The sequence below is a fragment of the Myotis lucifugus genome, unplaced genomic scaffold (assembly GCF_000147115.1).
Source record: "Myotis lucifugus unplaced genomic scaffold, Myoluc2.0 scaffold_217, whole genome shotgun sequence".
In the NCBI taxonomy this organism is placed as follows: Eukaryota; Metazoa; Chordata; class Mammalia; order Chiroptera; family Vespertilionidae; genus Myotis; species Myotis lucifugus.
In genome coordinates this window covers 675,582-690,659 of record NW_005871265.1, presented here as the reverse complement: position 1 = coordinate 690,659, position 15,078 = coordinate 675,582, and the positions used below count along the sequence as shown (strand labels likewise).

Genomic DNA, 15,078 nt, shown 5'->3' with positions numbered 1-15,078 from the left:
GCTATGTAGAATTGCTCCTTAAACCTCCGGGTAGACAGTACCATGGTTTTGGTAAAAACTAAAGGTAAAGCCAATGATCGCACATGAAATATCTTGTTTTAAAAAGAAAAAGAAATTCATGAACAAAAATAGATCTAGAGACACATGGCAGGGTAGGTGGCGGGGGGGGGGGGGGGGGGGCGCGGGGGTTAGAGAGCAACCAAAGCACTTGTATGCATGCAAGGACACTGACACTGGGGCGGTGGGGGCTTGCCCGAGGTGGGAATGGCTAGGGGTGGGGGAAGAGGGGGAAGTCAATCGGGGAAAAAGGAGACATGTAAAACTTTAGACAATAAGAAAAATAAATAAAAATTTTAAAAAAGAAAAACTTATGTTAAGGAAAGTCTAAGCCAAATTAAGATACTAGACCCATATCTGAAGGCTTATTTATTGTCCAAGTAAATATTACTCAGAATTTTATGCTCTACATTAGTTTTAACTTATGACCAATAAATTGCATAACCCAACCAGGAATGAAACGGATCACCAAACCCACAAACATAAAAACTCTGAAGAATTTTTAATATGGTTGTCAGTTGAGAAGTGGGTTTTTTTTCCTTATAAAGCTAACTACTTTCAGTGTGTTACAACTTTTGTGGCCTTTGGGCACTTTTATTTTCATAGGCCCCTTCCTTCATAAAATATATATACATATAAGTTGTTTTTTTTATTACTGCTTTGGCATAAAGACAAATATACTCCAGGCTTGATTAATTCTAAAATACTTGAGGCCTGGTGCACAAAATTCGTGCATTCAGGGGCATCCCTCAGCCCAGCCTGCGCCCTCTCGCAGTCTGGGACTCCTCGCTTCTTACCACCCACCTGCAGCGGAGGCAGCAGAGGCTCCCGCTACCACTACTGAGCTCACCAGCCGTGAGCCAGGCTGGCTGAGCAGCGCTCCCCCTGTGGGAGCGCACTGACACCCAGGGGGCAGCTCCTGCGTTAAGCATCTGCTCCCTGGTGGTCAGTGCGCATCATAGTGACTAGTCATTCCGCTGTTTGGTCCATTTGCATATTAAGGTTTTATTGTATAGGATTATTGTTATATTCAGTTTTTCCTTTTAATTTAAAATAATTCTGTGGCCCCCTAAAAGTGTCATGGGCTCTATACACTGTGCCTGTTATGCTTAATAGACAAGTCCATCCTGGCTACTTTAAGTTATCCTAAGAAATGAAACATAAGTAGAAAGTAAAACTAGAGAGAGAACATGAGGATGAAGAAGACTATAACCCAAGTTGTCCATGGCAAACATAAAATTCCTTGGAAGCTGCATGCATTATCTTAAGATTATATCCAAATATTTTTTTAAAATGTTTCAAATTACTTCTCATGACGACTTGGGCTTTATCTTTTAAAGAAGATATAGAAAGCATAAAACCTAGTATACAGATAGGTTTTCATTTTAGAATGGCTCCTTCACCACACAGTAAAGAGTAAGTTAGAAGAAACAAGGTGAGCATTTGTATTAGAAAGATCACCCACCACTCCTCTCACAGTTTCTTCTCACAGACTTCTCTCAAAATGTCATGCAACCTCCACTGGCTTTGAAATACTTCTGAAAATCCTTCCTCTAAACATGGGTAAGCCGAAACACAGGTATGGGGGAAGTGGCATTTCTGCTTGGTTAATCTTGGCTGAAGGTAGCAAGATATTAAGTAGGACTTTTTGTCTTGGAGTTTCACCAGTGACCCCAAAGTCTAAGGACAATGTCTAAATTGAGTTGCTAGCCCACTGAAGCAATACATCCTAAGGACTGTGAAACTGATTCTATCAACATCACTCAGTCTCCCACCTCCATTTCTGTGAATGTTGAAACTGAGGAATGTCTGTGGAAAAAATTCTGGGAACTATAGAGGGGATGGGATGGAACCAGGGAAAGAAGGAAAAATATTCCCCACACCTTAATCCAGGAGAGAAGGGCTTTTATGAGCTTCTCAAAGAACTTGGCCTACAGCCTCTGAAGATTGGGAGACTCTCTACCTCTGCTGCAAGAAGTCTAAAGATGCAAAGCTGAGACTAGATTAGCCTGACTGTAAACAGCAAAGAGGGTTGGTTGCACTGGACAAGATCTACACTTCCAGTGATGGTGCGCAAAGGTGTTTGTCTCCGAGGGGGATGTGAGAGCTCAACAAGAAGAAGCCAAAGACCCAGAGTGAGAGGTATATTGCCAGCAACTTATGGCTAAAGGGGGACTCAAAAGCAGCCAGATATGGAAGCATTACTTGCTTAATGCAGTCATAGCTCCTCTTGCAAAAGGATTTCCCAGGGGAATAAAGCCCCTTCAGAGGGGGGAAAAAGCCAATAATTGTATATATGTCATCTTTCAGACACCTATCTTTGTCCCCTGCCATTGACCAGTGTGGGTGTGAGTCTCTTTTAATCAGTAAAATGAGGAAGAAGTGACATTGCAAGATTTTGAGGCTAGGTCAGAAAACGCAATGTAGCTCTCACTTTGTTGCCAGATACAACAAAATCAGTCAAATAAAACCTTTCTTATGTCTTACCTTGCTTCTCCGGAGCAACAGGAAATTATATCTAGGAGTGGAAGAGGAGGTAGAATTAGGAAATCATGAAAAAGCAAAGCATTCCTAGGCAGGCCTACACTGAAGGACTATAGAAACCTAAATTAGATTATAATCATAAATTTTTATATTAAACTAGAGGCCTGGTGCACAAAATTCATGCACTGGAGGGGAAGGGGATCAGGCCTAAGCTGGCAGTCAGACATCCCTCTCTCAGTCCGGGATCCCTCGCTCCTTACAGCCTGCCTGCTCACTGCTCCTTACCACTCGGCTTGCTGCTCCTCAGCGCTGCCGCAGAGGTGAGAGAGGCTCCTGCCACCTGCCGCTGCACTCACCAGCCATGAGCCCGGCTTCTGGCTGAGCAGCACTCCCCCAGTGAGAGCGCCCTGACCACCAGGGAGCAGCTCCCGCGTTGAGCTTCTGCCCCCTGGTGGTCAGTGCACATCAAAGCAACCAGTCATTCTGGTCAATCCACCATAACGGTCACTTCGGCTTTTATTATATTGATTTGATAGGAATTTTTTTTTTCTGAAATAAGACTTTTTTGTGATCAAAGAAACCAGAAATCTATTTGACCTGCCAATTCTTTTTTCAGGGCAGAGAAGAGTAAGACCAAAAGCAAGTTTGAAAGAAAGGAATAAAAAATAATTCATACCTGGCCAAGCATGGCTCAGTGGTTGAGCATTGACTTATGAACCAGGAGGGCACATGCCTGGGTTGTGGACTCAATCCCCAGTGGGGGACATGCAGGAGGCAGCTGATCAATGATTCTCCCTCATTATTGATGTTTCTGTCTCTCTCCTTCTCCCTTCCTCTCTAAAATCAATTTAAAAATATTTTTTAAAATAATTACACATATAGTGGTACATCTACACGATGGAATACTATGCTGCTGTTAAAAAGAAGGAACTCTTACCATTTGCAACAGCATGGATGGAACTGGAGAGCATTATGCTAAGTGAAACAAGCCAGTCAATGAAGGAAAAATACCACATGATCTCACTCTTTCGTGGATAATTAAGACCATTACAAACTTTCGAACAATAATAAATACAGTGGCAGAGCTGCCTCAAACTGATTGTCGAACTGCAGTGGGAAGGCCAGGGAGGGTTGGGGGACAGGAGGGAGGGGAGTAAGAGATCAACCGAAGGACTTATATGCATACATATAAGCATAACTAATGGACATAAGACACTGGGGGGTAAGGGAGGGCAGGGGCTTGTCAAGGGTGGGGGGGGGCAGAAAAAGGACACTTATGTAATACCCTTTGTAATACTTTTAGCGAAAAAAATAAAAAAAAAAAAAGCCAAAAAAAGTATTTGTCATATGTGCTTTTTAAAATGTAGTTGGAATATAGTAAGTTTAATTGTGGAGAATATTGTGAAACAATTTTGTTATTCGCAATAAATATATTTAAGAACTTTAGAAAGAGGTCCAAACATTAGCACTTCTAAAACCAACTACCTATATTTGTGCTCACAGCTTTCAGCTGAATGGTTACACATAGGTACTAACTGGTTAGACTTCCCAATATTAGGGACTCTGTTATATTTATTGGAAAATAAAATCACTAGGAAGTACATCATCTTTCTGGCATGTTTTTGTGACACAATATTCCTGTACATTTTAATGGAAATAAAAGAAGAAATAGAACTAATTTTGGCCTTTGATTGGCTTGGTATATTTCATAACAGAACCTCAGTTAGGTTAAGTTGATTTTTCACTTTTTAGGAACACTGTAGTAAACACATTAACAAAGTCTATAAATATGTATTAAATGCCCACAAGATAAATACAATTTTAAAAACTCTACAAATATCATTTATATGCAAAGAAATTAGAGATATGATTACTTCATCAGGATTTGTACTTGGATTTAGGTATGATACATACTTAAAATAATATCCTATCTAATAATAGACAAACATGGTAATTGACCGTACCTTCGCTACGCCTCCCATTGGCAAATCAGCGTGATATGCAAATTAACCGCCAACAAAGATGGCGGTTAATTTGAATACGTAGGCTCCAAGTGGTGGAGTGAAGCCTGACGGCCTGGGCCGGTGGAGCAATGAGGCCTCACGGCTCCGGGGCCAGTGGAGCAGCGAGGCCTCATGGCTCCGGGGCCGGTGGAGCAGCAAAGCCTGATATTTCCAGGGCCGGCTCTGGCCGGAACTCAGCCAGAGCGAAGGCCTGGGCCCTGGGTGCCGGAGGCAAACCGGTGCCAGCAGCCAGGGGAAAGGAAGGCCTATTACACAAATCTCTTCGTGCAACAGGCCTCTCGTTTTATTATAAAATATTATATAGCTTACCTGCTTCAGGAATTCAAACAGCACTAAGAGTTTCAATCAGGATTTTCTTTTTTTTGCAAACATTGGTGTTTAGTTTTCCTTTTTGGCCACTAGAAAAGCATGTCATTAAATGTGCATTTAATAAGAAAAAAAAAAACTTATCTCAATAATGGTATTATTTTACCAAAAGAAAAACCTAGAATTTATTCCTGAAAGTCTAGATAATGATTAGTTTAGAAAAGATATTATTTTGATATACTTGGAAGTTAGAAGAACCTCCTCATCAAGCTGCTTGTCCTCGGGTAAGGAGTGCCATAATGGGGAAGGCCATGTAAAGTCTTTGAAACTTCCCCCTTTCTGGCCAAGAGAGAAAAACACACAATATTTTATCTCCAAGTGGGGAAATGCAGCATAAGCACTACCCTTAAAATCTACAGTTTATAAAGGTGGTATTGCCTATCATAACTGCTTCACTGGTCTGACACATGCAATAACTGGAAGGAACCTAGAGAATGTCTATAAACTACTGCTAGTTCATCAGTGCAGAAGCTCGGATCACAACTGTGATGGCTGGTGCTGTTACCAGGAAGTATCATAAGGACTCAGGAATAGGTGTATGATCATTGATTTAGTCAATGTGTTAATTTCTATACTGATAAGAAAGCTGACCCCAAATAGTTCACATTGATATGGAACATACAATAATATTCCCTGACAGTTTTGCTCTATGAATATGGATAACTCTTCTCTCCTGTGATATGATTGAAATGGATCTGGACTTTCTCTACATTCTGTAGAACATTAAATTGGCCTACGATGTTGGGAACTTCACAATGATTGGGCAGAACAAGTAAGCCTGCTCATTGGGTTTTCTAAAAGGCTCAGCAATTCCTCCTCTCCTCCCTAGCAATTTTAGCTAACAATCTCAAATTAACCAAGTTATATGAGGTAGTCTCTTTAATACAGAGATCATTTTTTTTCTGAATCTCACAGAATTAAAATAATAACTCATGTGAGAAAAAACATGATAGAAAAATTGGGATGCTGAATGAAACTGAAGAGCTTTACTGTAAAGCTCATGATCTATTAATGTTTTAACAGGGTATGACATTTTGTAATAAAAAATTTACAGTTGTTCTCAATAAGTGTGCAAAAGCTCTTGACATGTTTAACTGTCATATTTCAAGCACTTTCCAACATTATGAAATGTGATGTGTTCTTTTAAAGCAAGATTGTGGTCTGGTAAATAATTATTAAAAATGCATATGACCATATGTCACAATTGTGTATGAGAAGTTATGTGTTTAAGTTAATATTAGTGAATATTGGTCGAGAAAGTTACAGCCTGATTTTCTGTGTATTATCTATAGAATATGCAGGATGTCTCAAATATATATACACACATTGAATAATTATTAATTCTAATGGGTTAAATCTGAAAAGAAACATCAATTGAGCTATCAGAAAAAAATGTGTATAATTTTTTATGACACCCTGTATATATCACGAATTGCACATGATTCTACTGAATTTTGTAATAAAGTATGATTTATTACTGGAGAAAAATTAAGTGTGCTTAGTCTTTCTATATAGAGTTATACAGATTATAATCTAATGTACTAAAATGAAGTTTTTTTAATATTAGAAAATATTTGTGATGTCGTTTAAATAAAGATTTTTATCTTTGATTTATAAAAAAAAATAATTACACATATAGATTAATTTGTTTGATAAATTATTACACAATTTATAATGTATTTTGATGCAGACATAAGACAAGAACTACAGAGTCAACAGAGAGCTGGAATTATATAGAAAGTGAAGGTCATCTATGACCATATCCAGGCCAGTTAAAACCCAGCCTACTGAGGGTTAGGATTTTATATAAAATAAATAAATTAGCTAGTGCAATCATACGATAAACCAAAAAAAAAAAGGACAGAAGAAAGAATAACTGGGTTATACTTGCTCAACTTTATTTTATGCTCTTAAAGTATTATTGGGAAAAAATGTTTGGTAATTCCTGGAAGTCCTTTGGAAGTTGAGCAAAATGGAATTAATTTAAAAAGCAAAACTTATTCTATGTTGTGGTCAGTAGACAAAGTGGCCTTAATAAGCCAGAGTAAGTCCCAAACAGACCTCTCTCTTCTGTACGCAGTCTGCTTTCTAATTCTTCCCAAAAACAAGATAAGCAGTAGTTTGCTTTTTTTTTTTTTTAGGAAGTTTTATTTTGAATATGTCTTATAACTTAAATTTCCTTTAAATAGATGTGTTCCTTTTTTTTAATGATCAGAAATTTTTGTATCAAGAGAGATATAAAGCCTAGATCTATATTTCCTATCCCAAATCTGGGAGGGAATACGGCCCATTTTTAACCTGTAGAACATGGCAGAAGTGACATTGCATGACGTACAAGGCGAGATCAGAAAAAGTGATGCATCTCCCACTTAGTTTGCTGAGATACTAACTCTGGTAACCCCTGATGCCACACGAAGGGGATTACAGAGGTTGCAGTATTTTGAGGAAGCCCAGGCAACATGGAGAGGCCACGTGGAAGTGTTCCATTGACACCCTATTGACTTAACTGACAAGTGAGGGAAGACGCCTACAAATGATACCAGCCTCTAGTCCTTGAGTCAACCCAGCCTTCATGTCTTCCCAACTGTGCTTCTGATCAACTGACTACAAATTGGACGTTCCAACAACTCCCTCCAACTCAGAATGCCATTGTTACCTATACTTCTAACTGACTGGCTGTAAATCAGAAGTTTCCCCAACCCCCTCCTTGGGTTCAATTAATTTGCCAGAATGGCACACAGAAATCAGAGAAACATGTTACTTACTAGATCACGATTTATTGTGAAAGGTTTATTGGTTTATTGTACTCAGGAACAGCCAGGATGGGGAAGAGCTGCTTAGGGTGAGATATGTGGAGAGGGGAATGACACTTCCGTGTCCTCCCCAGGCAAGCCAGGCTCCCACATCCTCCATGTGTTCCCCAACCCAGAAGTTCTCTGCACCCCATCCTCTTGGGTGTTTATGGAAAATTCATTACAGAGGCATGATTGATTAAACCACTGGACATTGACAATTGATTTCAATCTCCAAACCCTCTCCCTCCCCTGGGAAGTGAATGTTTTGGAGTGAGACTAAAAGTTCCAACCCTCTAATCACAAGGTTGGGTCTCTTGGCAATCAATCCCCACTGAGGTGCTTTCCAAAAGTCACCTCATTAACATGACAAAAGATACCATTTTCACTCTCTTCACTTAAGAAATTTCAAGAGACTGGGAGCAGGGAGCCAGGAATTGTGGACTAAGACTAAACATATATTTCTTCTAAGTCACAATGATTCCATGTCCCTTCACCACCATGATTATTCTTCCACGAATTTGAGTCCATTTATGCCCAAACAAGAAACTGCTTATAGTAAAAACTAGTCAATAATGCCACAGACTATCTTATAAGGCAGTGAGTTTACTGTCTCTGAGAGAACAGCTTTAAAAACTCACTCAGGGATGTTGTAGAGAGATTACTAAATCAGAGTGTAACAGAATGAAATGCTCAGTCTCTCTTTGACTCAATCTTGTTCAAGCCTGCTCTGTTCCCACAGCCTTCAGGCTAATAGCTGAGTCTTGCATAATGACATGCTAATTATGAGGAGAATTTGGCTTGAGTTTTACAAAAACAGCCCCTCCCATTTCCCCTACCCCTGACCTAAAAGAAGCCTGAAGTCTGTACTTTCTTAACATGGATTTAAGGCACCACCAGGGCTCCATCTTCTCCGTTGGTGCCTTCTCCATCAGTAAACCTTTCCTTACTCCAAACTCTGACTTGTTGAGTTTGGGCTTTCAAACAATCAGGAATATGGACTTTGGACCAGTGACAAGAGAAAATACCAGACTGTCTGTCCTCGAGGAAACATTTTTATTTTAGATTTTACAACATATGTGAGACCTCAGATTCTGTTTATATTCTCTCATGAACTGAGTAATAAATGGTGTACAGAAGGGGCACATAATAAAAATTCTGATGATAGTATTGAAATAGGAATTTTAGGGGGATATAAGCAGGTTTAGGAAATTTTAAAAAATGAAAAAGGTCCACGAAAAAACACAGGGCTACAGACTGGGAGAAGTTACATTTCCTTAAGACAGGGAGCAGGAAGCCAGCAGAAGTTATATTTCTATAAGACAAGAAAGTTGGGGGAGGCAGCAGTTACATTTCCATAAGATAAGGAAACTGGGAGTAGCAAAAGGTCTATATTTACAAAATAAAGAAGGAAGAAGAAAGCCTAGAGCAGTGGTTCTCAACCTGTGGGTCGCGACCCCTTTGGGGGTCGAACAACCCTTTCACAGGGGTCGCCTCAGACCATTGGAAAACACATATATAATTACATATTGTTTTTGTGATTAATCACTATGCTTTAATTATGTTCAATTTGTAACAATGAAATTGGGGGTCACCACAATATGAGGAACTGTATTACTACAGGATGGCGGCATTAGGAAGGTTGAGAACCACTGGCCTAGAGGGAATAGAAGAACAATGAGGGAGGAGGGTCTCACACGTCCCATGTGAGATTTGACCTTTGAACTAAGGAGCTGCTATAGTGACCAAATCAAAAGGGAGATAGTGGCCAATCAGAGGGGATATCAAGGCACAAAGATCTGCAGCCTTTATAAACTGTGGAAGAAGGAACTTGGTGGGACTCTTTCCCTTGCCCCACGTGGTAGTCTCTGTACTTGTTCTTCAATAAATTTCCACCTTTGCTATATATACACCATCTTCCATCTGGGAATTCATTCTTTGACTCCAAGGGACAAAGAATCCGGGGAACCATCCTGCCCAGGGGAACACCACGTGTTCCAGTCCAAAAAATCCCATATCAGTATATTTTAGTAAGTCTTCACAAAGGAAGAAAACTGCAAAAAAAGAAAAGAAAAGAGAGCCTTTGGGTAAACTAGGTTTTTAATCCTTCTACCACAGATGCTCAGGGGAACATTTTTACAAAAGCAAGTCTAACGGAATTCGATCTAATTGCATGATTTTTTAAATCTGCATTGAAATACAAAGGCTAGGAGGAAGATTTCTTCACGTGGTTAGCCCTATGGCATTTTCTACAAAGTTATCTACAGATCAATCTCTGAAATATGGTTCCTTTTAGTAAAACATATTTGAACAAAACTTTCATCTTTGAGTAAATAATTAAAAGGTTAAAACGAAAATTGTTGACCCTGACCCAATGCACAATGAGGTTGTATTTCTAAGCTGTCCAGCTTCCTGCTAGTTCCTTTAACTGAGATGCTGACCAAGAGAACTTATCTACAGACTGAAAATTCCTAAACTCGTATTCTACTCTAGATTTAAAGGAGCTTCAACTACGACACCTGTGATAAAACAGCAAATATAGAATATCAAACCCTCAGGAGACCGAAATTTCAGTCATGGTCTTATCCTTACTCTGGAGACAGGGGCACTTTCTAATGCATAAGATCTTCACTCTTTGAAAGACTACAGAGTAGAGCAGGGTTGCCTAAGGGCAGCGAAGGGGACTTTGGTACCCTTGTTGAATTCCCCCCAAAAAAGTGGCTTTACGCTTTACCCCAAAATAAATTTAGGTTTAAGACCAAAGATTTAAATGAAACAAAACAAACCAAAAACTGAAAAAATGTCCAGAAAAAATTAGGGATTATTTTTTAATCTTGAAAGGAGAATAGCTGTTATAAACATAACCTCAAACATGAAAGCCATAAAAGTGAACTAAGTTTAACTTCATAAAATGTTAAACTCTCTTAGTGGTGTTAAATAAATAAACAAAACCATTGACAACAGGCTAAGAACAGACCATTCACAGAAATAAATATGAACAACAAACATGAAAAATGCTTAATTTCCTTCAAAATTTAAAAATGGAAATCAAAGTGAGGAAACTGCATATTTTACCTATCAGATTAGCATTCCTTTAAAAAATAAAACCAAGCATGAGTGGAAGAAAATAGGCCTTCTCATACACTGTAAACCAGTGGTTCTCAACCTTCTGGCCCTTTAAATACAGTTCCTCATGTTGTGACCCAACCATAAAATTATTTTCGTTGCTACTTCATAACTGTAATGTTGCTACTGTTATGAATCGTAATGTAAATATCTGATATGCAGGATGGTCTTAGGCGACCCCTGTGAAAGGGTCATTCGACCGCCAAAGGGGTCGCGACCCACAGGTTGAGAACCGCTGCTGTAAACGAAAGAGTAAGTTGCTAAAATTTTTTAAATTGACTTTTTAGAGGAAGAGAGAGGCAGGGAGAGAAGGAGATTTGCCGTTCCATTTAGTTATGCATTCATTGGTTGATTCGTGTATGTGCCTTAACCAGAGATTGGGCCCACAACCTTGGAGTATTGGGTGATGCTTTAACAACTGAGCGACACAGTCAGGGCACAAAATTTTTCAGGGTCCATTGTGAAGAGACCATGGCTAGAGTGGCCCCTTTACTCGGTTTTAATTTAACTTTTTTTTATTGGCAAGAGTGAGGCCACTGCCTGGACTCCATTTAATCCCCAGGATCTTAGACTAAAATAATGAAACCTCAAAGAAGAAAGCTAAAAGCAAAAGCAAAAAAGGTCTTTAAAATAAAAGAGAAAACCTCGCACTTTCAGTCAAACTAATTGCACCTCCCCCTGCACCACCCTCAGAAGAAAGAGGGTGCACCACTTAGCAGACGCTGGCTAAGATCATCCTTGAACTTCAATGTCCCAGAGTCAAGGATGCAGTAAGGCTCTCCCTCTCCCCAGCAGCGGACGCCTTTCCCTTCCCCCTCCTCTCCTCCCCAGACACATTTCCGTCGCCTTTCTCACTCCTAGGATCTGAGGGCCCTTCTGTTGCTTCTGTAACTTGTTTCATGAGCCTATGCAGCCCAGGCTCACATCTGTCTCCGTAACTTTCTAAATAAACTTTCTCATAATTTGGGGGAGGGCAGAAGGTACAGTAAAACTTTGGACAGAAGATGATCTACCTGCAACCGGTGCCAGCACTGCATGGCCCAGAGTTGAGAAAGATACCATCTTTCCATCCCATGTCTGCCACCGAGAACTTTATAGTCTTATAAAAAATGGTCTTGCATTTATAAAATGAATTATGCAAGCTCCAGGAAGTGCCGAAGACCGACTCAGAAAATTCTTCCTGTGCAATCTGTGGTCAAACCTGTTACACGACTGGTAAACTTACAAACGTGGCTTCCTGTGCTCTAACCAGCCCTGGAGAATCCTGAGCTGCACTTCCTCCTACGCAGCCACAGCCAGCTGGCCCCACCCTCCCACCTTCTCCTCTGCCTCGCCTCCACCACCCATAGCACCTTTGCTGCTCAGAAAACCCAACCTCACCAAAGCACTCAGTCTAGATCGTTAAAAAAAGATGCTCATGCAGAAAACAGTTAAAGATCTGCTGACTGTAAAATTTAAAAACACAATTTTGAGGAAAGGATAAAGCTCGTTCCATCACCAAAGGTATGGAATTCACTAGTTATGTCTCTGACCTGCAACAGGTTTCCCTGAAGCCCAACGCCAAAAGTGCAACTCGAGTTGCAAATGCCTTCATGCCTTCTGGTAGAAGTCACATAGATCTGCAGAAACTGCTTAGAAAAGTCGATGCAGAGAAGAGCCCGGGGAGGGGGGGGGGGCTCCAATTCCCAATCAAGAAAATATGGAAACAGAAACTGGACGGATCCCGCCAATGAGCCGGGTCCTTCAGGAGACAGTTTCAGCCGGCTCACCCACTCTGCAAGCAGCTTTGATGAGCAAGACTGGAGCCAACTCTGCCTGACTCTACTTGATGATTCATAAAATATATAGATATCACTGCAATCCTTTCTTTTAAATGTAATAGGGTATGTATAGATAATTATTCTAACACATAATTTTATTTAAAGAATTAAAGTATGTACGGAGCCCATAAATACTGTGAGTATCTGGAAATTTTCTAGTTTGCATGATCAATAAGAGAACAGATGGAAAATGCAACCCCCAACATGATGTTTATCCTGGAATTACTCAAGTTAGGGTGGAAAGGTTGTTCACATTTAACTAGATAGCTCTAATGTGTACTCTGGAGGTGCAGTTATGACATTAAGATAATAACCTAGCCAAAACCGGTTTGGCTCAGTGGATGGAGCGTCGGCCTGCGGACTGAAGGGTCCTGGGTTCGATTCCGGTCAGGGGCATGTACCTTGGTTGCGGGCAGGCACATCCCCAGTGGGGAGTGTGCGGGAGGCAGCTGGTCGATGTTTCTCTCTCATCGATGTTTCTGACTCTCTGTCCATCTCCCTTCCTCTCTGTAAAAAATCAATAAAATATATTTAAAAAAAAAAAAGATAATAACCTAGTTCCCATTCATCTTGGGTAATTGAAAAGAAAAGTATTTCATCCTGTAAAGCTCAATCATTCATTAAGTGCTACTGTTGTATTGTAAATCAGAAGACGCCTTAACCAATAAGCCAAATTTATTTGGAGTCCTATTCATTTTCGCTAGTGCTAGTGGGCCCAGAGGAACTCTTGCTTCTCAAATTCTGGGGCCCAATATGGTGGAAGTCTTTTCAATTTATATGTTTTTCAGCTCTTTGTTTTCCAAATTTGGAATGAGACTTCCAGACCTTCTGAGAAAAAGTCCTGTGTGCTGGGACAGGGCCATGAGACCATATCTCAAGGCCTGGCCTGGCGCCAGCACTGCCAACTCTGTCTGGGGCATATTTTATGGCCTCTCTGGAATGGGAGGAGTCTTATTTTCCCTATTATTTAAGGAAGCAAATGTTTACAGAAGCCAGAATAGCAGGGTTAAAATTTTAAACAGCAGTTTTTACCCAAGATGGAGGTAACTATACTTCACTACAAACTAGATCAATAAAAGACACCCTCTAGATTTCATTTCTGTTCACTATAAACAGTCAAGAGGTAAACCCATCCTCATCCAAACCCAACTGCTTTCCAAAAGGACTGGAAGCAAAATATCCAATGTGACCTTAAAAATAAGAATGTACCATTTCTAGCATCTTTGGTAGGTAGGTAGTTATATCTGGTATTTGTTCTTTGACATCTGCTGTCCACATTCATACAGCTAAATATAAATCTCATGAAGTCTCCCACACGAACCTTTTATTTTCCACAGTGCCCTGCGAAGGATGCTCTGAGGTCCTCAGCAGGTTCACTGTAAGACCTGATTCCTAGGCCTCAACAGCCTAGAATAGGCTGTTGATTCAATAACAGTAAATGCACACCTAACTGGATTTTTGTTCTTTCCTGCCAGTCCAGGGCTGCCAGATCCAGCAAATATAAATGTGATGCCCAGTAGGATTTGAATTTCAGATAAACAACAAATAACTCTTTAAAAGTTGTTGATTTTTACTCTTTTAAATTTTTGAGTATTAATATGTCCCATTAAACAGTGAGTAACATTTTTTAGTGTGACTATGTACCAACTATTGCATGGGACATATTTATTTATTTATTTATTTATTTATTTATTTATTTATTTTTTTATTGCTTAAAGCATTACAAAGGGTATTACATATGTGTCCTTTTTTTCCCCGCCCTTGACAGTACCCCGGCTTCCCCTACCCCCCAGTGTCTTATGTCCATTGGTTATGCTCATATGCATGCATACAAGTCCTTCGGTTGATCTCTTACCCCCCTCCCTCCTGCCCCCCAACCCTCCCCGGCCTTCCCGCTGCAGTTTGACAATCTGTGTGAGGCAGCTCTGCCTCTGTATCTATTATTGTTCAAAAGTTTATAATGGTCTCTATTATCCATGAATGAGTGAGATCATGTGGTATTTTTCCTTCATTGACTGGCTTATTTCACTTAGCATAATGCTCTCCAGCTCCATCCATGCCATTAATGGGACATATTTATACTGAAAGAAAAATGCATTGTTTGCCTGAAGTTCAAATTTAACTGGGCATCCTATATTTTATTTGGCAACCCTGTCAGTCAGTCTCCTACAAAGTTGCCAAGTAGTTCTGGGAGCCTGCAGTTGGTAAGACATGGGTACTTAGCAGAAACACTAGTACAGCTCCAACAAGGATCCCCATCGCTAATGTTCTAAGTACCATGGAGGAAGGGACAGTCTCATTAGGTGAGTGTGACTGGAGGTGCAGGATTAGCTGAGATGCTGTACCCTCCACTGCAGGTCCAGAAATCAGGAGAGCAGTTCTTCATGGATAGGAACCCAGGGGTTTCAC

The 15,078-nt window shown here is 40.2% G+C and overlaps 1 pseudogene; it reads left to right on the top strand.

The window, feature by feature from the left end:
- The window catches only part of LOC102440929, a 36,957-nt pseudogene extending 22,229 nt beyond the window's left edge, over positions 1-14,728 (top strand).
- The last annotated feature ends 350 nt before the right edge of the window (positions 14,729-15,078 follow it).